This window comes from Boleophthalmus pectinirostris, unplaced genomic scaffold (genome assembly GCF_026225935.1).
Source record: "Boleophthalmus pectinirostris isolate CB_2022bp ecotype Guang Dong unplaced genomic scaffold, ASM2622593v1 HiC_scaffold_2, whole genome shotgun sequence".
NCBI classification, from domain to species: Eukaryota; Metazoa; Chordata; class Actinopteri; order Gobiiformes; family Gobiidae; genus Boleophthalmus; species Boleophthalmus pectinirostris.
The window spans coordinates 28,342,397-28,367,198 of NW_026571152.1; the positions used below are offsets into that span (position 1 = coordinate 28,342,397).

The 24,802-nt window shown below is 38.3% G+C and overlaps 1 protein-coding gene across 1 annotated transcript in view; it reads left to right on the top strand.

Moving 5' to 3' along the window:
• The window catches only part of cdh13 (cadherin 13, H-cadherin (heart)), a 326,125-nt gene that overhangs the window by 206,054 nt on the left and 95,269 nt on the right, over positions 1-24,802 (top strand). The gene's annotated exons all lie outside the window — the stretch shown is intronic.

The window sequence follows — 24,802 nt, forward strand, 5'->3', positions numbered from 1 at the left end:
GTTCGTCTTTACACGACTCCTTATTTTTGGCTCATGATACAAAGTCAGAGTACAGGAACTTCCAAATAAGGGTCAAAGGTCAATTTTGAGCTCAATATTTTCACATACAAATATTTCTTCATTATAGCAACTAGTTGTCAAATTTTGGCAGCCCTACCTATTATACTTTTGTCTGGACAAAACTGAAACTTTGAAGTAATTTTTCTCAGGTTCACACTTAGTTTTCACACACACATAATTATTCTTCAGAGGTGTAGGTGATATTTCTAATGCTATTTCTAATTAATCTTATGTACAAAGAGAGTAGATAGGGACTGTAGTATAGGTAGTAAAAACTTGTAAAGATCAGAGCTAAGTCACTGTCAGAAAAAAAAAAAAAAAAAGCCTTGAACTATACATTATATATAAGTCCTCCCCACTCAAGGCCTTGTACCACACAGGCTTTAATAGGAGAAACCACATGAGTGTCCTTGTACACTGTACACCACATATCTATGACACGTACTGCATCTTGTATCCGTGTGTTGTGGATGGGGCAAGAACAGGATGTTCCAAGATGTTTAAAATACTGTGTAGGTGTATTTCCCATTACTGTTGCTAGTTCTTTTCAGTGATGCCCCAAGGTAATCTTAATGGTTAGAATGATATTACCTCCTCTAAAACATACCTGGAGTTGTGTTTTGTTTCATTCACACGTGTTTGAGTAACAGTTTATTATCAGTCTGTTTATACTTCCAAAGCTCCAAATGCTCTGTTCCTCCTTGTGATGTCATAAATCTTTAGTTTTACATTTAGTTCAGTAGAGATTGGCAATTTCAGAGCTGAAATTATCCACATGATTCTAGTGAAGGTGTATGCAGTTTAAAAACCCAGGGGAGCACTTCCTGTCTTACCACATGACATCAGAAGTGTTTTCCATGTGAGAGAAGAACTCAGCCTAAATATGCAGGGTTTTTGTGAATGAAACAAAACACAACTCCAGGTATGTTTGTGATGAGGAAACAACATTATAACAACATTATACATCAGAAAATAGCATAATATTGACCCTTTAAAGCAAAGCCTGCAGATTATACACAGCACCTTCTAAGGAAAAGAAGAAGAAAACTGCTCCCGTATACACTGATGTGGAGATCTATCTTATTTTTATGATGAATTGTGATATAGCAACATTAAATCAAATGAATCTTGCATTTATCAGCGTTCACAGACAAAGTTCTTACGCAGTGTACAACTTTGATATTCATTTATATTTACAGAAACAAAACAAAAAAAAATATAACCTTTTGCCAACACTTCTTCAAGGCAACAATAAATGCAGAAGGTTCAGTACATCATGGCCACAAAAAAGTGTTAGAATGGCAAAGATGGTCTCTGCTTGGCTGGTTAACTTGCATTGTTTCATTATTTGGTCGACAAATCTGCCAGTTGGCCCTTATCAAATTAGCTTGAATCCTTGCCCTGACTAGCTTTGCATGCTGTTTACACATACACACACATGCCCCTCAAAAATGTTCAAGAATCCAACTTATTTATGGGGAAATTCCAATGTTACAACCATAGCATGTGTAAAGAAGTGGATTAAGGGAGTGTGACTTCACTCATGGCGTTCAGCTCCAGTCAAATGAAGCTCATGATGCTAGTGGCTATAGGAGTGAATTTGGAGCTGAGTTCCATATTAAGCATAGGATGTTTTTACGGACGAAATAGCGAAATGAAAACACCAGGATCATTTAGGACAGGTTAATAAAAAAAAAAAAAAAAAACATTTTAAGACCAAAATGGCGAGGCTCACAACAGCAGATGCAGTTAAAGGGGTGACAGTTTTTCAATGTAAAGTCAATTTGAAACAATTGGAGTCAATGGAGCCAGAAGCACCCCCATGCTCACTTCCTATTTGGAACGCTGCAGCTAATGGGTGAGCTATGTCCATTTGTATATACAGTTTCAGATTGGGTGAATGTGAGCCTCCTCTTAGAGTAGGTAAAGACAGCCGAGCCCCCCAGGTCTAAACCAGGACTAAACCAGGTCTAAACCAGGTCTAAACCATCATTTAACCAGGTCTAAACCAGGTCTAAACCATCACTTAACCAGGTCTAAACCAGGTCTAAACCAGGACTAAACCAGGTCTAAACCATCACTTAACCAGGTCTAAACCAGGTCTAAACCAGGACTAAACCAGGTCTAAACCAGGTCTAAACCAGGACTAAACCAGGTCTAATCTAGGACAAAATAAGGACAAAACCAGGTCTAAACCATCACTTAACCAGGTCTAAACCAGGTCTAAACCATCATTTAACCAGGTCTAAACCAGTCTAAACCATCATTTAACCAGGTCTAAACCAGGTCTAAACCATCACTTAACCAGGTCTAAACCAGGTCTAAACCAGGACTAAACCAGGTCTAAACCAGGTCTAAACCAGGACTAAACCAGGTCTAAACCAGGTCTAAACCAGGACTAAACCAGGTCTAAATCAGGACTAAACCAGGTCTAAACCAGGTCTAAACCAGGACTAAACCAGGTCTAATCTAGGACAAAATAAGGACTAAACCAGGTCTAAACCAGGTCTAAATTAGGACTAAACCAGGTCTAAACCATGATTTAACCAGGTCTAAACCAGGTCTAAACCATCACTTAACCAGGTCTAAACCAGGTCTAAACCAGGACTAAACCAGGTCTAAACCAGGTCTAAACCAGGACTAAACCAGTTCTAAACCAGGTCTAAACCAGGACTAAACCAGGTCTAATCTAGGACAAAATAAGGACTAAACCAGGTCTAAACCAGGTCTAAATTAGGACTAAACCAGGTCTAAACCAGGTCTAAATTAGGACTAAACCAGGACTAAACCAGGTCTAAACCAGGACTTATTCAGGACTAAGCCAGGACTAATCTTGGACTTGATACAGAGAGAGAGAGAGAGAGAGAGAGAGAACCCTGAGCCCACGGAGCAGGGTGTCTGCAAAGCGCGACTGGGCGATGGCTGCCCTTAGCTCCGTGGGGCGTAGAGCTCTGTGCCGGTCCTTTCACCTCTGGCATCTCCGGGCCCCTCCCAACACTTATACCTGGTTTAGTCCTCCTGGTTCAGTCCTGGGATCAGTCCTGGGATCAGTCCTGGTTCAGTCCTGGGATCAGTCCTGGGATCAGTCCTGGTTTAGTCCGCATGTGTCGCACCTCCCCAGTGGTTCTTTGGCACCTCAAGTTGTGGCGGGCCTCACCTATTGAAAACCACTGGTCTATTGCAAAATAAGATGCAAGAACAGCAGGAGAGTAAAATATACACTGTTGCTTTACATTCATAATCAAGATGTCAGTACTGAGGATTTTCATTTGTCTGTTTGGACCATATCTTCTTGACCAGTCTGTGCTCATGGATGTTTAGTTTTCTGAATCTTACCGAGAGAAAGGTTTGTACAAATATCACCCCAGCCCGATGGTGCAGTTGTAACATTGAGCTGTGTGCTTCTTAATGGAACCCCGCAGCTGTTAGCAGGTTTGGTGACACATGGTGGTCCAGTGAACGCCGCCCCCCAGCCCTCCCATGATGCATTGGGGTGTCAGGGGATCTTGTACGGAGAGCAGCTCGTGTGAAATATTCCTGCTCAGGGGGCTCAGGAGGGCCACGCTGAGTGCACTGTGTCCATGTCCCACTAATGCTGCCATTCCTCACTGAGACACATCTGTTTAGTACTATGGGGAAATGGAGCTTCAAAAACAGGTGGGACCAAGTATTCTGCCCCCTGCACATTGAACTCATGACTGGTGATCTCCAGTGAGGTGCCTATTACACCTGTCATAACAATTAAAGGTGTATTGGGTCACTTTTCAGGTGGAGGGACCATCAAATGCTTTTCTCCGTGAAGATTTTATTGCTTTGTCTGAAATATCTCACAGTGTGGTAAGTATGTAAGGTAGTATAGTAGTATAGTAAGGTATTTTTGAGCTATAAAACCGCCTGTGCAATGTCATACTATGGAACATTCCAGGCAGGACAATGATATATCCATAGAAACAAGTAGGTGATGGACCCTCTACCAGAAAAAAATTACACAATGCACCTTTAAATAGAAATCTTTTTACTTTTCTTTTCACAATTCAATTAGATTTGAGCTGAAAGGGTTAGACTCAGACATTTGACGTAAACAAACTTTATTGATTCACAAAGGAAATTATTTAGACCAGCTCACACGTCACAATAGATTATATTAACAAAGAGCAACAAAATAAATTCAAAATAAGTTGCAAAAATAAGAAGTGACTGCTGTCAAATAAGGCATAATTAGATAGAAGTACAAGTAAAAATAATAAATAAATAAAAAAATACAACAGAAAGAAATATAGAAAGACAAATATATCTCAGTTACAAAAGGTCGTAAGGATAAAACAGTGCAAAGATGAAATAGTGATTGACATGACAGAAGGTTAGCTATGATTAATTCCTATATATCTATATACTAAACTATATACTTAAATTGGGTTGAGTACTTATCAATTACTTTGAACTGTCACCACCCAAAACAATTTAACTTTTTATTTGAGAAAGAAAGAAAGAAAAGGTCATTTGTGTGTTTGGTGCATACAAAGAAGAGAAAACGATAAAGAACATAATAAATATGTATGAATTAAATGTCAGTTCCCTTATTTCCTTTGTATATTGTGGAAATTATGAAAATATTTAAAAATGTAAATATCTAGTTTAGCATAAAGTGCCTAAATCGTACTATACAGCAGTTTAACAAATCCAGTAAAAAGCTGTAACCAACTGAAACTATTTTTTAATCTCTATAACCTAATTATTATGTATATGATTTACTTAAAACCCAAAGTCCACTCGGCCAAACCACTTGAAGCCGAAGCCTTAGTTCCTTGTGACCATCATAATTCTTCCAAGCCGCAGAAGCAGCCTCGCTCAGCTCTCCAGCCTTCACTTCATGAATAATTCAGACAAATATTCAAGTGTCTTCATAGAACTTTCCCAAAATCCCTTTCTTTGGGGGAGTCTTGTGTGGAGACTTTGAACGTGACGCTTCCACCAGACCAGACATATCTACAAACAGTCACATTTGGTTTTCTAATTTGTCCCTTCAGTCTTTCATGAGATATATTGTATAGTCATATCTATAACACTGAGTAAGGGTCCCTCACGATTCGATACTATACACGATACATGGCTCACGATACGATATGATCACAATATGGCAATACATGTTAAAAGGGATATATTGCATGTGATACTTATACATTGCTGTTTTTTTAAGAACTAAATACATTTTAGCAACAATATATATTTTTTTTTAAACCACCTCTTGTGCAAAGTTAATATGATATACAATTATTTTAATCATCAAAACAGTAAATATGTCAAGTGTATTTACATAAACAAGTTTCCTTCCAATAAATAAGTCACAAAATTGTAGTGCAGTCACACACACACAGACAAAATGCTAAGAAACCATGAAGTACTCTTGGCGATATATATTGATACAGCAGCCCATGATAACAATACCGCAATGCAGCCCAAACGTCCTCCAGCTCCTTGGGGTCCCCCTGGAAGAGCTGGAGGACATGTCTGGGGTGAAGGAAGTCTGGGAGTCCCTGCTTAGACTGCTGCCCCCATGACCCGACCCCCGATAAGCGGAAGAAAATGGATCGCTGGATGATAACAATAAAGTATCACCAAATTTAGTATCACAATATTTCAATATTTTAATATTCTTGCACACCCCTAACACTCACAGTGTATAAGCAGTGTATGTAACCCCATAGGTGTATCTTTCTCCATTATAGTTTGCTGTAGAAACTGAATGAATCTTAAAGCTGCACTGTGTAACTTTTCTGGTACAGGATCTACCACGTACTTGTCTCCATGGGGAAGTGACTGTTTTGCTTGGAATGTTCCACAATATGGTATTAAACTTGTCTATTTTGCTTGTATTTTACAGGTGTTTTTATTGCTTGAAAATATCACGAAGAATAGACATGCTTACACTGAGACGCCTGTCCACAGATCTCACTTGTATCTTGGCTTACTTTCTGCATAAATGAGTTTAATGCTTTACTGTGGAACATTCCAAGAAAAGCAATAACAGCTTCATGGAGACAAGCAGTTGGCAGACCCTCTACAAGAAAAGATAAACTGTGCACCTTTAAGTGAATAAGCTGGGAGCAAGTTTGACCAAAATGCTATAATAATATGTATGAATTTGTTTTTTAATACAGGTAGTTATTCTTAGATTGTTGTTTGTCCATTTTTTTATTTTATTTTTTTGTGGAAAGCACAGTTGTTAGCTGGTAACTATTGTATGTTTTGCTGATTTGAGTGGCACAGTTTTGGTTGTTGCACACTGAAAAATATCGACTATATTGAGAAAATCATAGTGTTTTTTTTTAAAAGTTGGCTACTGTGTATTGATCCAACATCTTTCCCAACTTTGTGCAACAAAAAGACTTACATTTTTTGTGGAGAGTAAGACAAAGCAAGTCAACATGGGCAAACAATGTTCTTTGAAACGTTATTGACCGCTTCCTGGTTGGTTTTCAGAAGTTGGCATTTGGTTTGAATTGACCAGACATACCTGTAGGGGGGCAGTGTTTTCAGACCTACCTACCACAGTTGTATAGAGCTATTCATAGTTTGAAAAGAGCGTGCTTCACTCCTGCCTAGATCCCGGATCAGCCAGCAGGCGCCCGCTCCTCCCTCTGGGGCTTTATTCACCCAACTACATTCAAGTTTTACCATTCGTGCTTCATGTGAGACTGTTTCAAAGCTTGGGAAGATCATAGTTTGTTGCTTTCTGAGGAGAGAAGTTTCCATATATAGATCATACATGTGCTGACAGAAGTTGGTGACCCTGGAATACTATAACTCTGGTGAAGTAGGATTCTGTACTGTACCTTCACAATGTATTCTCATGCTGTGTTTGCAAAAGGCAAGGATCATATGTGGGGGGAAGATTGAGTTCAATACCACTCCAGTTGATTTTTGTTAATGTATTATATAATTTATAAGATAACTGTGTGTTTAGAAATGTTCAGTTTGTTTATTGTTCTTCTTTTTCATATTCTTGTCATGTTCTTGAAAAGACCCTGAACGTTGCCAGTTTTGAAGAGCCCATATCACGCTTTTTCTGATCTATGTTATAATGTTGTTTCCTCACCAAAACATACCTGTAGCTGTATTTTGTTTAATTCACATGCAAACCCTCCATATTTAGGCTGGGTTCTTCTCTCAAAGGGGAAATACTCTGTCCCACCTTGTGATGTCTTGGGGTAATACAGGAACTCCATTGACCTTCATTAGAATCATTTGGGAATTATGGACTGAATTTATCCAATATCTACTGAACTAAAAGGTAGCTGTTAAAGGGTCACTAAACACCAAAATCACTTTTTTTTCCTACTTATTAGCTGTGTAACTGGGTCTAAAATAGAAATGTATACCTTTATCCCTGGCCTTATTTTGGCATTTTAAAGCATATTTGTTACAAATTGGACAAACAGCATGTCAGTAACGGCCTCTTTAGGATCAACTATGGCCAGTACATGAGAATTTTCGAGTTTGACTAATGGTCGCCAATGAATCAGTTGCAGGTTATTATGTGACGAACGCAGCCACTGGCGGTCTATGGGCGGTACGTGAGGAGCACCACCCCCTCTGAGCGCCACCCCTACCTGGCATCACTGATAACACAGAAAAGGGAAATGATATGATCCAAGCACAAATGTCCGTTCTATTTCAAAGTCTGGAGCGCATCGGTCCGTACCATGTCGGATTGTTGTGGCTGTCACTCGGCTGTCAGTCATAACTCCAGAGCCTGCTCCACGTGCTCTCCCTCCCGCTGATTTTGCTTAGGGGCAGAATAAAGCTTCAGGAGGATGTTTAATGGCTCTTTAACTTGAAAAGTACAGCTTCAAGACATCACAAGGTGGAACAGACCATTTTGAGCTTTGGAGATGTTGATAGACTAATAAACCAGGATTACTGAAACGTGTGAATGAAACAAAACACAACTCCAGGTCTGTTTTTGAGGAGGAACCAGCATTATAACATGGCTTAAAGCTCACAAGAGTCTATTTAGCATTATATAGGACCTTTAATGACAGGTCACATTAGATAAGTATCCCTTCAGATTGGTCTTGGTTGGTTTTATCCCCAACTTCATTTGAACTTTTATATACAGCAAATAGTATATATTTACTTTTCACACCATGTTCAAACTTTTTTTCAAAAATGTCTTGCAGCTCCGCATTAAATTTTCAGCTCTTGATTCCTCACATTACAAAGACATGGCTAAGCTTCTTCTGGTTTCAAAGCGTATCCTGACAGCCGCCTTGCCTCGTCTGTAGCGTACCTTTTTGCCCTTCACTTCTGTCAGCTCTTTCATGCTCCAGCCTGATCCCTCTTTTATTCAATCCTTTCAGAGTTTCCTCCTCTCATCCGCTCACTTTTTTCCTGGTACAGCTAATTCCTCAACATGTCCAATGGTCCTATTTCGTTGCTGGTCCTGACAACCCGACGACCAACCCAATATCTTATCACTCAAAACTTCAACTTTTCCTCCTCATTTAGTTGACCGGTGGAATATGCTGCCCGGATTCTTCCTGTTCAACTGATAAAGACATAAGCTGGGGTGGAGGTGGTATTACGGACAGATAGGCAGGCTAAGTTCGCCGAGTAGAGAGGATGCAATGGCCAAAGGGTGTTCTGGATTAGGTTTAACCTTGCTTGATTGTTTCTTAATGAAAAACATACCCATACAAAACACAACATACAGTTGTGTACAGTTGTACAGAAACCCTGCATATACAGGAGTCCTTCTCTTAAATGGAAAACACTCTTCTTTGCGATGCCATGTGGTAATACCAGAAGAGCTCCACTGTGTTTTTGAAGGTGCATTGTGTAACTTTTCTGGTGGAGAGTCCGTCAAATGCTGTCTCCATGGAGATGTTATTGTTTTGTCTGGAATGTTTCACAGTCTGGTAAAATAGCCAGGCTGGCGCCACCTAGGGCCTCCGCTCAATTTCTTTTCTCTCCAACGACTAGGTCAGGAATCAGAATACACTAGATGGTTTGCAAGAACCCCAGAAGTTGTAGACCGTGCATCGGCCAATCAGCGAAGAGCTGTGAAGCCATGACGTCAAACTTAAGCGCCTGTCTGGGTCCCTTTTGTGGTACAGCACAACAGTAAACAAAGTGGTCGCGATGGATGTAGACGAAGTCATACATTCTGTGTTGGCAACAATTCCCGAGATCAAGGATTTAAAGTTGTTTGGTGAATTTTATCAAGGGGAAAGACGTTATTGCCCTTCTTACAAAATCTGGTGCATTACATATGTCATGACCCAATAGCAGCGATTAGTTAAATAAAAAAAGTGCCTGCCTACCGTCGAGTGAATGAATTCTAATGCTGCGAGGTCAGACGGTTTCCACGAAGTGAAACCGGCCAATGAATCAGGCTATTAAACCTTTCTATCACCATGAAGATTAAACCAGACCAACTTACAGGTTAGATCTGTGAAGAGGCAACCTGGCTTAATAAGTGTAAGGTAGAGCTGTTTCATTCCATACCATCTCCATAGAAACAAGCAGGTGTTGGAACCCCCAACTGAAAAGTTACATAACACACCTTTAAATACCATGTAGCTTCACCAGAATAATTTTGATTGTTTCAGTCTTGGAATAGGCTCTATTCACGCTTATGTCACAAACCAGGAAGACATTTGGAAAGATGCAACAACTTTCCAGGCCTAGTTTTCTTCATCTATATGTCATTGTAGCATTCCGTTATGTTCGGGTAATCAACAATTACAAGAATACCTCAGTTTTCGTAATTTCTCCACTGACACACAACTCAGAGTGCACTGGGTGTGATTAGAAGAGATGAGGGCGCCAAATTCAATATTATTCCAAACAGCACAATCTTCATTTTACCGCTGATCACATTTACTTCAGTGGATTTTATCACAGTCGGTCGGCGAGCCCAGTGTCAGTACTACATTGGGAGTTGTAATCACATCTTTCCAAACGTTTTTCTGGTTTGTCATCTAAGTGTGAATAAAAAGTAGCTGTTAACTTGAAAGCAACCACTACATGACATCACAAGGTGGAAGAAAGCATTTTGAGTGTTTGGGATTAGACAGATTAATATATGTGAATGAAACAAAACACAACTCTACGTATGTTTTTGATTAGGTTACAACAACACAGCTTAAAGATACATTGTGTAACTTTCTGGGTAGAGTGTCTGTTCGACTGATAAAGGCATTAGCTGAGGTGGATGCAGTATTGTCCACTGTGTAGAAGGGATGCAATGGCCAAAGGGTGTTCCGGATTAGCTTTAGCTTTGCATGGTTGCTTCACCGCATCCAGGACTCTGCAATGGGGTGCCACGGATGGCCAGAAATCGCCTTTACAACAAAAATATAGAGGGAACAGAGAGGGATTTACGCAGGGCATGTCAGGTTAGAGGCACATTAGCGAGGACACTGGGTATGCAGGGGTGTGTGTTACATAAATGCATGAGCAGATCGGGTTAGGTCTGAGCTGGTGAGAGCCAATTAAGCCGCAGTAACACCTAATGTCCTTGAAACTTCTCTGCTTCATTGGGATTTATATTGTGTTAGATTGGATAACAATTTGGACAGTTTTTTCCAACTTTTGTTCAGATATGGATTTATCAGTTAGTTCAAAAATTACGTGAGTTAGTTACTTTATTTGGTTTCTCAACTGTACATTTAAAAAGGAATGACATTTTGCACACACATCAATCACATATCACAACCACAGACTGTATATATAAATTGACATATTAGTATTAACCTGCTATACATGACCATGGTGTTTTTATACATCTTGGATCTTATCCAGATTTATACATTTATATTTGCACGTGCTCTGAGGTCCGAGGACCAGCTCCAGCTTGTGGTGCCTAAAACGAGACTTAAAACCAAGGGGACAGGGCCTTCTCTGTGACTGGCCCCAAACTCTGGAACGCTCTGCCCCTCCATGTCCAAACAGCCCCCACAGTGTAGTGTTTTAAGTCTCGTCTTAAGACCCACTTTTATTCTCTGGCTGTTACTACTTGCCTGAGTTGTGTGGTCCTCTGTGTTATTTATTTATTTATTTACTTATTTTTATTTTTTATTCATCAATTTTATTTTTAGTACTGATTTTATGTATTGATTTTATTATTTTTGTTCATTGATTTTTTCTTTTTCTTTCTTTTTTTTTTTGTGAAGTAAAATGATTTAAATTGCTATGTAAAGCACTTTGGGAACTGTCTTGCTTATAAAATGTGCTATACAAATAAAGTTGGTGCGTTTTGTGAGCTCCATTTGACTGAAGCTGAACGCCATGGGTGACGTCACACTCCCCTAGTCCAATTCTTTATTCAGTCTATGATTACAACACAGAGAAGACATAATACAAGCATGACTCATAATTTGAAAAGAACAGGAGGGCATAGTCTGTTGTTATTCAGTAGTTCGCTGAGTGTGTTGAAGGCTCTGGAGAGGAAACAGTTTTTTAATCATTCTCTGTTGCATCTGAGCCTTGTCTGTAGACCTGTTACGAAAATCTGAAATCTGATATATTGCTGAAAAAATATAGATGATAAGCTATAATACTGAATACCTTTATGCCACTGTCTGTTCCACCCACTACCCAAAATCAGGATTTCCCTGTAAAACGATTATTATAATATGTACACTATTGTTAAGGAACATGAGCTGCAATAAAAAACGAAACACATGAATCACAGAAGTTATGTATTCAACCTTCTACAGCTCAAATCTTATCATAGTACAGACAAATTACGAAAAGTTCCCCACTAGTAGCCATGATAAATATTGACCCCCAAAAATAATTGTTCCATCTTTCATGTATTGAACGATAAGCTGATATAGTAATTATCGTGACAGGCCTATTTGTCTGGAGGGGAGCTGGGAAGAAATATGTGCGGTGAATGAGTGTGGTCCTGTGTTATTGAATGTGCAATACGAGTTATGAAGACTTGGAGCTGTGAGAGGCTGGGAGTTGGTACCAATCATTTTTGTGGCTATATTTGGGTGGTGCGATCAGGTGTGGCCTCTCTCAGTAAAGGGCACATATGACGCTATTATCTGACCTATGATATAATGTTGTTTACTCATCACAAACATACCTCGAGTTGCGTTTTGCTTCATTCACATATGTTTAAGACAGAAACTCTGCATGTTTAGGCTGAGTTCTTGTCTCAAACAGAGAGACAGAAAACACTCTTGCGATGTCATGTGGTGATACAGGAAGTGTTTTTAAATGCCACGCACATTCACCAGAATAATGTCGAGGATTTCAGCCCTCGAACTGTCGATTCCTACTGAACAAAAGGTAAAAGGTAGCTGTTAACTTAAAACAACCACTACATGACATCACAAGGTGGAACATGAGCACATTGAGCCTTGGAGGTGTAATAAACTAGCCGGACTCATCAGCCGGTTTCACTTTGTGGAAACCGTCTGACCTCGCAGCATTAGGATTTTTTTTGCTCGACAGGAGGCACGTACTTTTTTTATTTAACCAGTCACTGCTAATTAGTGGTGACAGATGTAGTGCGCCAAATCCTGTAGGAAGGAGGGCAATAACGTCTTTCCCCTTGATAAAATTCACCAAACATTCTCTTTGTTCCGGCTTTAAATCCTTGATCTCAGGAATTGTTGCCAACACAGAATGTCTGGCTTCGTCCTACATCCATCTCGACCGCTTTGTTTACTGTTGTGTTGTACCACAAAAGGGACCCAGACAGGTGCTTGAGTTTGACGTCATGGCTTCACAGCTCTTTACTGATTGGCCGGTGTGTGGTCTACAAATTCCGGGGTTCTTGCAAACCATCTAGTGCATTCCGATTCCTGACCTAGTCGCTGGAGAGAAAAGAAATTGAGCGGAGGCACAAGGTGGCACCAGCCTGCCTAGTAATAAACCAGGATTACTCAAACATGTGTGAATGAAACAAAACACATCTCTAGATATGTTTTTGAGGGGGTAATAACATTATAACACATGGCTTAATGCTCACAAGAGTCAATTTTGTGTAATATAGGACCTATAAATATTTTATTCTAGTATTTTCTGTTCAATATTGGAAATGTCAAGGCACTGTCTTTAACTGAAAAGTCATTTAATTCATTTGTTTGTGTGTGAGGATGCAGTAAAATTACAATAAAGTTCATTCACTCATCCATTACTAGCTATCCAGATCCAAACCACACTACTGAAATCTACATCCAGTATTATCTTCTCACGTTTTAGTCTGGTATATGAACTCTTATTGTTGTGTGACTGTGCTAAAGGACATGTCAGCCACTGAGTATTAATCAAAGCAAACCCTGTAATCCAGAGAGAACGGGAAAAAAAAAAAAAAAAACATTCAGCGGCAAATACTGTAACTATCAGGTTAGCACCTCCAATTTACATTTATATCTGTAGAAATATACTAGAGGAAATATCACCGTAAATATAGAATATAAATATATAGGAGCCACAATGAGAGCTGTTAGGTATTCATATCTGTGGAGAGTCGCCCTTATTCATAGAAGTAATTATTGTATTTTTGAGCAATAGAAACACCCATAATGAATAAATACTAGATGGATATTTAATGTCACCATGAAACATTCCAGGCAAAGCAATAATATCTTCATGGACAGAAACAGGTACATTCCACCAGAAAAAAATATGCAGTGCTTTTTTAAATAAAGTGAAAGTTGTTTTATATTTTGACCACTCCAAACTGCATTTCTTTATGATTTTGAATGAATATATTTTGGTTAAAGTAGATTTTCATATCCATCTACTGTACGCATCACAGAGTAAAATACATCTGGCCCATTTCTATTTGACTTTCGGTTTTCGCACTGCTGTAAATCATCCCCAGATTGACACTACAAGCTTTTGTCTATTTAGTCAGCAGGAGAAAATCTGCTTTGCCTACTGTCAAATTCATCTAAATTCATATCTTTGGACGGAGCCCGAGCTGAGGCTGTTCAAATTTAATAAAGACACAGGTAAGCTCATTACAGCTGCAGGAACACTTACAGTATGGGGGATTAGCACTGGGGGAGAGAGGCAAAGAGGGGTACACACTGGCCTATAGTGCCAATCCAATGCACTGACACTGTGTATGTGTATCTGTGTGTGTATGTGTGTGGATTTGCGTAGGCAGACAGTAATCATATGCACTTGGTTTTATTTCCCCCTTGTGTTCTTGTAGAAAAATTAGGGTATTGTAAAACCTTTGAATCTATGTCTTGGCTCTGAACAGAATTAAGCAGCTTTGGGGAGCCGATAAAATAAAGACAAATGGTTTATAGAGAACGTGCGCGAAGGATTCCCCTTGTTTGCATTTCATTATCCAGAGAAGAGACATTTGAAATTTTATATGGCACATTTAAAATCCTGTAGATTACGATCTTTTTCTTGCTTTTGATGAAGATACTATTTCAGGAGTGAATAGTGTGGTTGTTTTTTTGTGAAGGCCTGTTGAATTGCAATTGCATTTGAGTGACCGTGTTTGAAGATAAAGATAATTTACACAAAATTGACTCTTGTGATCTTTAAGTTGTGTTAGAATACCCAAAACATACCCAGAGTTGTGTTTTGTTTCACTCACATAAGTTTAATTAACTCTTTATTATTAGAGTGTCTATGTCTCCAAAGTTCAAAATGCTCAAACACGACTCCTGATATGTTTTTTTTTTTTTTTTATGAGTAAGTAACATGATAACACAGATATCATAAAATAGCGTAATATGGGAAAGAAAGTTCCAGGTTTGTGCGGTTCTTTCTATGTTTGTGGGTTTCCTGTGGATACTCCCATTCAACCCAAAACATGCACAGTGGGAAAACTGCTCCAGCTAAGGTAGTTCTTACCAAGCCTAATGCAGAGGACACATTTACCGAGAACAGGGGTGGGCAAACTTTTTGGCTCGGGGGCCACATAGGGTTCTAAAATTTAATTGAAGGGCCAGACAGGAGACAGGACATGACGTGTTAAGAGCCTGGCTCCATTGCACTTGTATTTACGCTCATGTAGGACGTATTCTGCACTGCGCGCTGCAAGTTTTGGACGAGTAAGTTTCAGAATTCATGAATAGTGAATGCGGTCTGAATGAGGATTACGTGCATACTTGTGCCTGCAGTAAAACCAGACCGTTAAGATGTTCCATGCGTTGAGATTTGTAACACAGCATCTATGAGTCTTTTGACTTTGCTTTAAACCTACTCAAAACGGAAACCGTGCAACCTTATGTCTTGAACACTTCTACCACACTCATGGTCCGAATATGCTGCCCGAAAATGACTCCTGTCATTAGCTAGTAAATATATATACTATATATGTATATATACTGTAGTGCGCCATCTACTGGGAAATGCAGGAAAAATAAAACATCAACAAGCTATATTATTGTAATTTATTCAAGTTCGGCGGGCTGGATTAAAAGGTTTAAAGAGCCGCATACAGCCCCCGGGCTGTAGTTTGCTCTCCCCTGACCTAGAACAATAAAGTATACTTCAATTGTAGGCTTACTTTAAAAAGGTAGAACATATCTGTATACAAGAATTGAGAATCTAACAATTCACAAAAATGATTACTTTGGGAGTGTTGTCAACAATACAGATACACCCAGTGCATATAGTCCCATTTGACTATAGACGACTGCTATTGCCATATTGAGTTATTCCAAGAAATAGTCAAAGAATATATTTTTCTTATTTTGATTTAGTGTGACAGGCTTCTATTCAGCTTTGCTCTCTGTCAGACGATACCTTTTCAGCCCAAACACTTTCTATTTGAGCAAAATGAACATCTTGTGTAGTGTATTTCTGACAACCCCACTGTCAGTGGCATTCATCCAGTGAAGCACACAGACTCGTGTCCACAAAAGTCAAGTTCCATTCTTCAGTGTTTTTCAAAGTCTCACTGATCTTTCACAGTATTGTCAATTTAAAACAGACTATATGTTTGTATTGCTTCTATAGAGTCTAAATGAACTCTGCTACAGCTTACAGCAGTACCTTAAAGGAATCAACTCTGGGTCAGTGGTTTGTAACAGTCTCACAAAGCCAGCTGGCAACCAAAGACGAATTAAAGGCCTGTAGAAGAAATAGAAGGCCATTTCCATAGCGGTGTTAATGAGCCAAGACGCGTTTAGTGTTCCTCTGTAAAGCTCGGAGATGTGTGTACTATGGTTTTACACCATTTACAGGCTCAAAGCCAGAAGTTTAAGAGCTCCTTTAGTTTGCTGCTTGAAAAAAGAGAAAGGGATTAGATGTGGACTTGTACCTGATGTTTTGTTGCTAATTGCTGAATTAAGACACTAAGAGTTTTATTTGTTTGTCTTGTGCGAAGAATGCAAAATATACTAATATATTAATGTTTATATTTTAACTCTGTGGTTTATCACTTAGCAATGTACTATTTGTAATAACATCATATTTCCTGAGAAATTAGAGTCCTCCCTGAGAATTTTATGTTATGTGCAATATTCACTGATTTAAAGAATTACACAATTATGACACTAATCCATATAGACCAATACAAATGTGTTTTATGTGTTTTAATTCCAATTGCAACACATATTTGTATTTATCAGTATATACCACTTATATATATATCACATATATCACTTTTTAATCCTAATTTGGGTACTTTCTTAGTTTCAAATGCACAATCTACACAATCATGTAGTCCAATTTTAGACCTGATTTAGCCGTTGTTTACACCCAGAATAGCACTAATAGACCCAAAATAGATGTGGGGGTACTCTGAAAGCAATTTTTTTTAAGTGTTTCTTTTTGTGAAAAGTTTGAGGAGCACTACCCAAACCCAGATAAGCTTATAATTCATATCTCCTTTAAAACCCTAGTGTCCTTTTGAAACTTGTAACAAGCTTTGAAAGTTCTCAGGCCTGGGGTGAGAGAGCTGTTGTCAAAAATACATTTAGACCAGCCCGGCGTGTGTGGTGCAGCAATTGTTAGTCAACTAAAACAAACAAACCTAATCATAGCTCTACAGAGGCACTTTAAAAATGCCCCTGTCACAAGTGTTGAGAAAAACTTGACATTATCTGTTTTGATATTTTTTTACTTGTTTGCCCCAAATGGCTATCAACCAATTATCTTGTGGCAGTGTGACATTACCTTGAAGATATATGGGGCAGATTATTGAAAAAGTCAGACATAAAAGAAGCGGGTGAACAGAAAATCAATGCCATACTGGGCTCTGGCTCCATGGAATCTCCAGTGTCTGAAGTGTACATTTCTTTTGATTTATACGCATTGGTAACCCTGTCTATCTGCAGCCTTGTTTGTTTATCCAGTGACTGAGATTGTAGAAGATAGGTGCGGTTGCCATATTTATATTTTTAAAATTTAAATTCTGGTTTTAAAGATCCTGTACCCGATTATTTCCCCATGTGTTTGAGCAAACTGTATCTTGCTGTTCTCATACAGATATATTGTATAAGCAGTTCTTGAGGTCAAAATAAGTCTGCTGTGTACTGTTTGTATTTAATTAGCAAGGATTTTGTTGTCCGATAATCAGAAAGTGTATGTTAGCATGCTAGTTGTCGTTAGCTGTATTGCCACAGCAAAACTCTTGTCTCCGAAAGTAGTGAAAAGTGCTTATAAACTCACTGCAGTGAATAATTACGATGTTCAGAATGTGAGAAATAACTCTGGGTCCACTGCAAACCAATTAAAATGAACTAGTTGTTTTTTCTATGTTTTAAAGTGAAAATCCGGTATAGTGATTTTATTTTATTTTTAATTATTTTTTTTTATTTTTTTTTGCCATCTGCTTGACTGGCATTTAATTTAAATGTCTTCATGTAGAAAAGCAGGTCACATCACCAGGCCAAATTATAGATCAGATCTGTGGAGAAGTGCGCCCCCTCATGTTAATAATGCATGCAATAGTTATTTAATAAATACAAGCTATATTTGTTTGATGCCATACTATGGTAGCCAGACTGGCGTGACCTTGTGCCTCTGCTCAATTTAATTTCTCCCCAGCGACTAGGTCAGGAATTGGAATACACTAGACAGTTTGCAAGAAGTCCAGAAGTTGTAGACCGTGCACCGGCCAAACAGCGAAAAGCTGTGAAGCCATGACGTGAAACGCCTGTCTGGGTCCCTTTTGTGGAACAGCACAACAGTAAACAAAGTGGTCGAGATGGATGTAGACAAAGCCATACATTCTGTGTTGGCAATGATTCCTGAAATCAAGGATTTAATGCCGGAACAAAGAGAATGTTTGATGAATTTTATCAAGGGGAAAGACAGTATTGCCCTTCTTCCTATGGGATTTGGCACATTACATATGTCACGACCAAATAGTAATTGGTTAAATTAAAAAAAATCACACGCCTACCGTCGAGCAAATGAATCCTGATGCTGCGAGGTCAGACGATTTCCACAAAGTAAAACTGTCTGATGAGTTAGGCTAATACTGTGGAACATCCCAGGCAAAGCAAAAACATCACCATGGTGCATTGCATGGTGTTTTTCTTTGTGTTATATCTTGTCATCTTTTAGGAAAAACAAGCTGCACAAGTGTCATTGGCGAACTTGGCTATGAAAATATAAACACCAACGCAGATAAAAGTGAAGTTGAAGTGAAGTCATTATTAATGGCTGCTTAATCTTTGCATTGATATGCTGCTGTATTGGGGCTTTTGGCATGTTGTTATTAACACTAGTAGTTCTGGGTAATTTTACATAGTTCCTACATAAACTTCTTAAATTGCTGGCATTGTGTATGGATACTCAATTATACACTTTTACTTGAGAAATATTATGATAGTTGAGTAAAATGTTTCTTTTCTTTTCCCACTGTTAGTAATGTTTTAGAGAAAAGCTTTATGTCAACATTAAATTTGAATATTCACACTTCAGAATTTTGTGTTTTCTGTGTTTGTTTTCTTTCTTTTTTTCTTTTTTGTCATCTGAATCCATTAACTCGTAAATTACAAATCCGATTTAAAAAAAAAAAAAATTACCCGTATTTACGCAGTACTCTTTTTGCTCTTACATGATTTCATTATTCTGGACACTACTTTTCTTCCCCTTGAGTAATATTGTTTTAAGGTAATTTCACACTCACTTGAGTTCAAATTTCGCCTGCCCCCTCAGTGTGTTTCACCAGTGGGCTTCTCTTCTGTTTATGTTTAAATGGCAATTTTAGAATACAGCACCTTATTGATTTGTTTCTAAAAGTGATTTTTGTTCTCCCATCTTTGCCTTTACTCTTGTTTTAATAACACTTCCTATGGATATTGTATGAGGTAGTAATTTGATCAATTTGATCAGTATTTTACTAGTACTGTTGTAGTAGCAGTAGCAGTAGTAGAAGTTGTAGTAGCAATAGTAGAAGTTGTAGTAGCAGTAGTAGCAACAGTAGTAGCAGTAGTAACAGTAATGGTAGTAGTAGTAGCTAGTAGTAGCAGTAGAAGTAGTAGTAGTTGTAGTAGAAGTAATAGTAGTAGCAGTAGCAGTAGAAGTAGGAGTAGCAGTAGTAGCTGTAGTAGTAGTAATAGTAGTAGAAGTAGAAGTAGCAGTATTAGTAGTAGAAGTAGCAGTAGCTAAATAGAAGAGATAAAAGACAGTAGAGTCTGGAATGAGGGATTAGAAAATGGGTGTTTTTTTTTCTTAAGATTTGATGTACCGTTAAACTATTTTGTACTGTTACTTTGAAACCCAGATACCATTTAATACTGTGTAAATCATCATCTGTTCAACTCTTCATAGAAACAAGCCAGCAGGTTAGCGCAGTATAATTGGCTGTGTGCTCTCTGCCTCACCGTGGTCAAAAACACACACACAGAACAACACACGAGCTGGGATAAAAGTGAACTTGAAGGCATTTCATTTTTGCACCTCTTTCCCCAATCTCCCTCTTTCCTCCTTTAATATGTTGAAGTCATTTGCGGAGGGGAGTTGTGCCTCGTAGTGAGTCATTACGCTCGCTCTATCCGGTGGCGGCTACCGCTCAGGTCCAGGTGGAATTGGGGCCCTTATCAGTGTTGGGGCAGGGGCCAGTGGCTACATTACACACAGAGCATTTCCTGACTGCTCCACATGAGTACACCTCCACCTAAATATGCATGTGTGTGTGTGTTTGTGTGTGTGTATTGCAAAGTAGGGCCAGTAAACAGTGCATTTAAGTCTATGTAATATGCAGTTTGATGTCCAGAGGAGTCTGATGAGCAGGAGAATGCCAATGAGCTGTCCTTGTTTTGTATACAGTCTGTATTTTGCACTGACCACTCAAATATGCTTTCAAGGTTTCAGCACTAAAGTGTATTGAGATTGCTCTTTAATTTTCAATTCAGCAACGCGTGGCATGCATAAAGACCACTTAAACACACTCGTACATCATTCAAGACCAGTGCACATCCGCTCACAACACTTTTGTGTCTTGTTGCTTCAGAACAAAAAAAGGGCTGCATTGACCACATGCACCACGTCTTTGATTCTACAGACACATTTAAGAGGTGCAGTGTGAGGGCAAGGCTCACCGATGTAAAGCTGTACACGTGTACCAGTTTTCTCCATCAATATTAGAAGTAGGAGTAGCTGTAATAGCAGTAGTAACAGTAGTAGTAGTAGTAGTGGTAGTAGTAGTAGTAGTAGTAGTAGTAGTGGAAGTAGAAGTAGTTATAGTAGAAGTGGTAGTAACAGTAGTAGCAGTAGTAGTAACAGTGGGAGAGCAAGGCTCCACGGTGTAAAACTGTACACATTCAGAGATTTCTCCAACAATATTAGAAGTGGTAGTAACAGTAGTAGTAGTAGTAGTAGTAGTAGTAGTAGTAGTAGTAGTAGTAGTAGTAGTAGTAGTAGTAGTAGTAGTAGTAGTAGTAGCAGTAGTAGAAGTAGTAGCAGTAGTAGTAGTAGCAGTAGTAGTAGTAGTTGTAGTAGAAGTGGTAGTAGTAGTAGTAGTAGCAATAGTAGTAACAGTAGTAGCAGAAGTAGCAGAAGTAGTAGAAGTAGTAGTACTAGTCGTAGTCGTAGTAGTAGTAGTAGTAGTAGTAGTAGTATAAGTAGTAGTAGCAGTAGTTGTAGTAGAAGTGGTAGTAGCAATAGTAACAGTATTAGCAGTAGTAGTAGAAGTAGTAGTAACACTAGTAGCAGTAGTTGTAGTAGAAGTGGTCGTAGCAGTAGTAGCAGTAGTAGCAGTAGTAGTAGTAGCAGTAGTAGTAGTAGTAGTAGTAGCAGTAGTAGCAGTAGTAGCAGTAGTAGCAGTAGTAGCAGTAGTAGCAGTAGTAATATAGATGTAAAGTGGCATTGAAAGCGTTGCTCAGTTTCTCCATGAATAACAGTCAAGAGAATAGGCCTACAGCATTTGAGAACACATTGTTACATATACACATACAGTATATAAGTATAAGTACTTTCTTTACTATCAATCACTTGTTTTTTTAAAGGTGCACTGTGTAACTTTTGTGGTGGAGGATCCTTCATCTGTTTGTCTCCATGGAGATGTTGTTGCTTGGTTTTACTGTGAGTGGTCTCGTCTCTCCACAAATCTAATATGTAACCTGGCCCTGTGGTATCAGATGCTGTTGCCGTGGATATAAATAATAGTGTAATGGAAGCTGGTTATGGACTCTCCACTAGAAAAGTTACACAGTGCACCTTTAAGTCAAGAAGAGCATTTATACAAACCTATGCCAAATCACTGGGGGCTGCTGTTGTGAATTAGTCTTGGCTGTGATATCTGCATTAGATTATTTAATTGTTAATGTATGTTTGTGTTTCTGTTCCTTTTCAAATAAACAATAAATAAAATAAATGTTCTGTTGCACTAAAACAGGTGACACTTAAACACCACAGTAATAGCATGGTAATAGGATGCAAATATCATGGTAACTAAAGTGTAATTATGGTAATTACATTGTAATTTGTCACAGAAACTGGACACATCTGTCATTTCATTTTCACTTTATTTCATGGCATTCGTAATTAACATATTTTAATCATTTGGAAATGCCAGGACTGCCAAATGAATTGCTTATTTCACTGACCATGTCCATCTTTTTAGTATGATATGTTGTGTAAAGAAATGTAAAATGTGACTAAAACACGTTTTGAATAAATATAATTAGGGATGCTTTTTATGTTTCAATATTGATGTTGATACCATGGCTTTATGTATTTGCCTTTACCCAAGATTAGCTGTTACTACGGCAGAGATATATTATTTATTTTCTTTAAACACAAATGGAGAATGGGAAACAAGTGTCAATTAGCTACTGAACAGCTTCGGGAAAAAAAACAAGTCAAGGTGCATTGTGTAACTTTTGTGGTGGAGGGTTTATCAAATGCTTTTCTCCATGGAGATGTTATTACTCTATCTGGAATGTTTCACAGTATGGTATTTAACAAGTTACAGGTCAGATCTGTGGAGAGGCTCACAATCAGAATGCCTGTTTTTCTAAGCATTTTTGAGCTATAAAACCACCTGTAACCAAATAAATGTAAAGTAGAGCTGTCATACTGTGGAAAATTCCAGGCAGAGCAATGACATAAACATAAAAATAAGCAGGTGACGGACCCCAAAAGATGCACCTTGAAATTTTACAGGATGTTTTGGGCCAATATTAAAGTAATTCCTCTTATTCACCAATTTATGACCAAAATGGGGCAGTAACGTAACACATATCTTGGAACCAAAATGCGATCCATCACAATTTTTCGTGAGAATCTGTAAAAATTATAAAGTTGGCACATTTAGGGACAAAAGTTGCAAAAATAATGTGTTTTTGTGTTTGTGTTTTTCATATAAGCCCCTCTCGTGACACAAAATACCATGTACCACCACTCTCATCTCTCTTTTCAAAACACTGTTCCCTGTGTGCTCTTAAGGACCAGAGACCTGCCTTTAAAATAACAGATAGAATGGAAAGAGAAGAAATCAATGTTTGTCTGTGTTGGATAAATGCATAGAGCTGGCGGTGTGGGGCGGTAAGAGGGTAATCTGTGGAACAACAATGGCGTGGGCTGACACACAGGTGCTAATCTAGGCTGGACCAGTGCTATTCTTAAACATTGTGTTGTGTGGCTCTCAGCTCACACTGTAAGCTGTTCTACGGTAATGGTCCTCTTTCTCTGGAGTTTAAGCAGCACTGTTCAGCCTGTTCTGACAGGGAGCTGATGGACGCCTGCTGTAGGTGTTGCCACAGACGCAGAGACACAAAACAAGTCAACTGAGGGCTCTGTGCTCTAGCATCCTGTTCAGATCCATAATAAGTTTTCTCATGTTAATGCATCATCTGTTTTGTATAGCACAGAATGAAAACTCATGAATGTTTTAGGCCGCTCACGATAATTACTGTATCAACTCATCGTTCAATATGAAAGCTGGAACACTATATTTTGGGGGTCAATATTTATTGCGCGTTTCTTTGCAAAAGTGGTGAGATTTTTGCTATTTTAATTTAAGAAAAATAAGATTTGGGCTGTAGAGAGTTGAATAAATAACTTCTCTGGCTAATTATTGCTATTCTGCTGTTTAATTGTTGCATCTTGTCCTTTTTAATGATACAGTAGATTTAAAAACTGGTTTACTGGGATTATTCTGCTCTATTGTTTTTGTATCAGTGGCATAAAGTAGTTTGAGTATTATCCTTTATTGCTATATTTCTTGGTAACAATATATTGTGCTTAAAAATGTGTTATCGTGATGGACCTATTTGGTAGGACTACCGATATGGCTGAATATATTTTATAATATAAAAGGAAAGGAAATTTGCATTAAGAATTTAATTGATGATATTCCTATGACTAATGGGAGCTTTACAATATTTTATTCTGGACTCCCACACATACAAAATACAGCATCTAATTAAAATACATTTAAAAATGTGCTGTTTACTTTGGTGATGTTATGAAATAATTTAGAGGCAGGGTCAGCAGTAGAGAATTTTCAGTTTATTACTCATTTATTATTGAATATCACATTAAAGTGCTTTGAGTGCCTTGAAGGTGGAAAAGCACATTATAAAATATGATCATTTTATATAGCTTAGTTAAAAGTATATGTGATTAAGCACTACACCACACATTCCTATTTATTTTTAGCTCTTTTCAAAGCTTTTAGTTTCAAACTTTTAACCATAATGCTTATGTGAGAGTAAAATTACAGGAAAGGAACAAAGTGAACTCAGCTCTCTCAGAAACCATGCATGGAGTAGGTGTCACATCCATTTATCCTCTTAATGCTACTTACAACTGCACTTATGTTAAAAGTGTAAAGGTAATGCATGTGAAAATGGCTGAATAGTGTTGAAGGAGTTGGTTGGACTTTTGCTATTATTTTAAGTGGAGTCAAGACCATTGAAATGCTGTTTCGCATCATCTGTTTCCTATTGTTGAGGTTAGCTCTTATCGCTGTCAACACTCAACTTATCTAACCAAAACATTAGTGTAGTCCTGTTTTGTACTTTGTTTCGTCAGAGTGCCATACTAATGTGAACTGTTCTTTTTATTGTAAACATCTGCTACTTAAAGGTGCACATTCTAGACAAAGCTATAACATTACCATGGAGACAAGATGGTGGCGGAAATAAGGTTAAGGTTAGCTTTTATTATCCCTGTAGGGAGATGTGTCCTCTGCAATTGACTGCCCCTTCAATGTTGCTGGGGGAACTAAAAAAAGAAATACAAAATAGATTTAAACAACGCATTTTCAGGTGTTTATGTATGTATATATGTAATTCTATTTGAGAGGGTCTTTACCAGCTCTTCTGCTCATCTCTTTCTTGTCAGA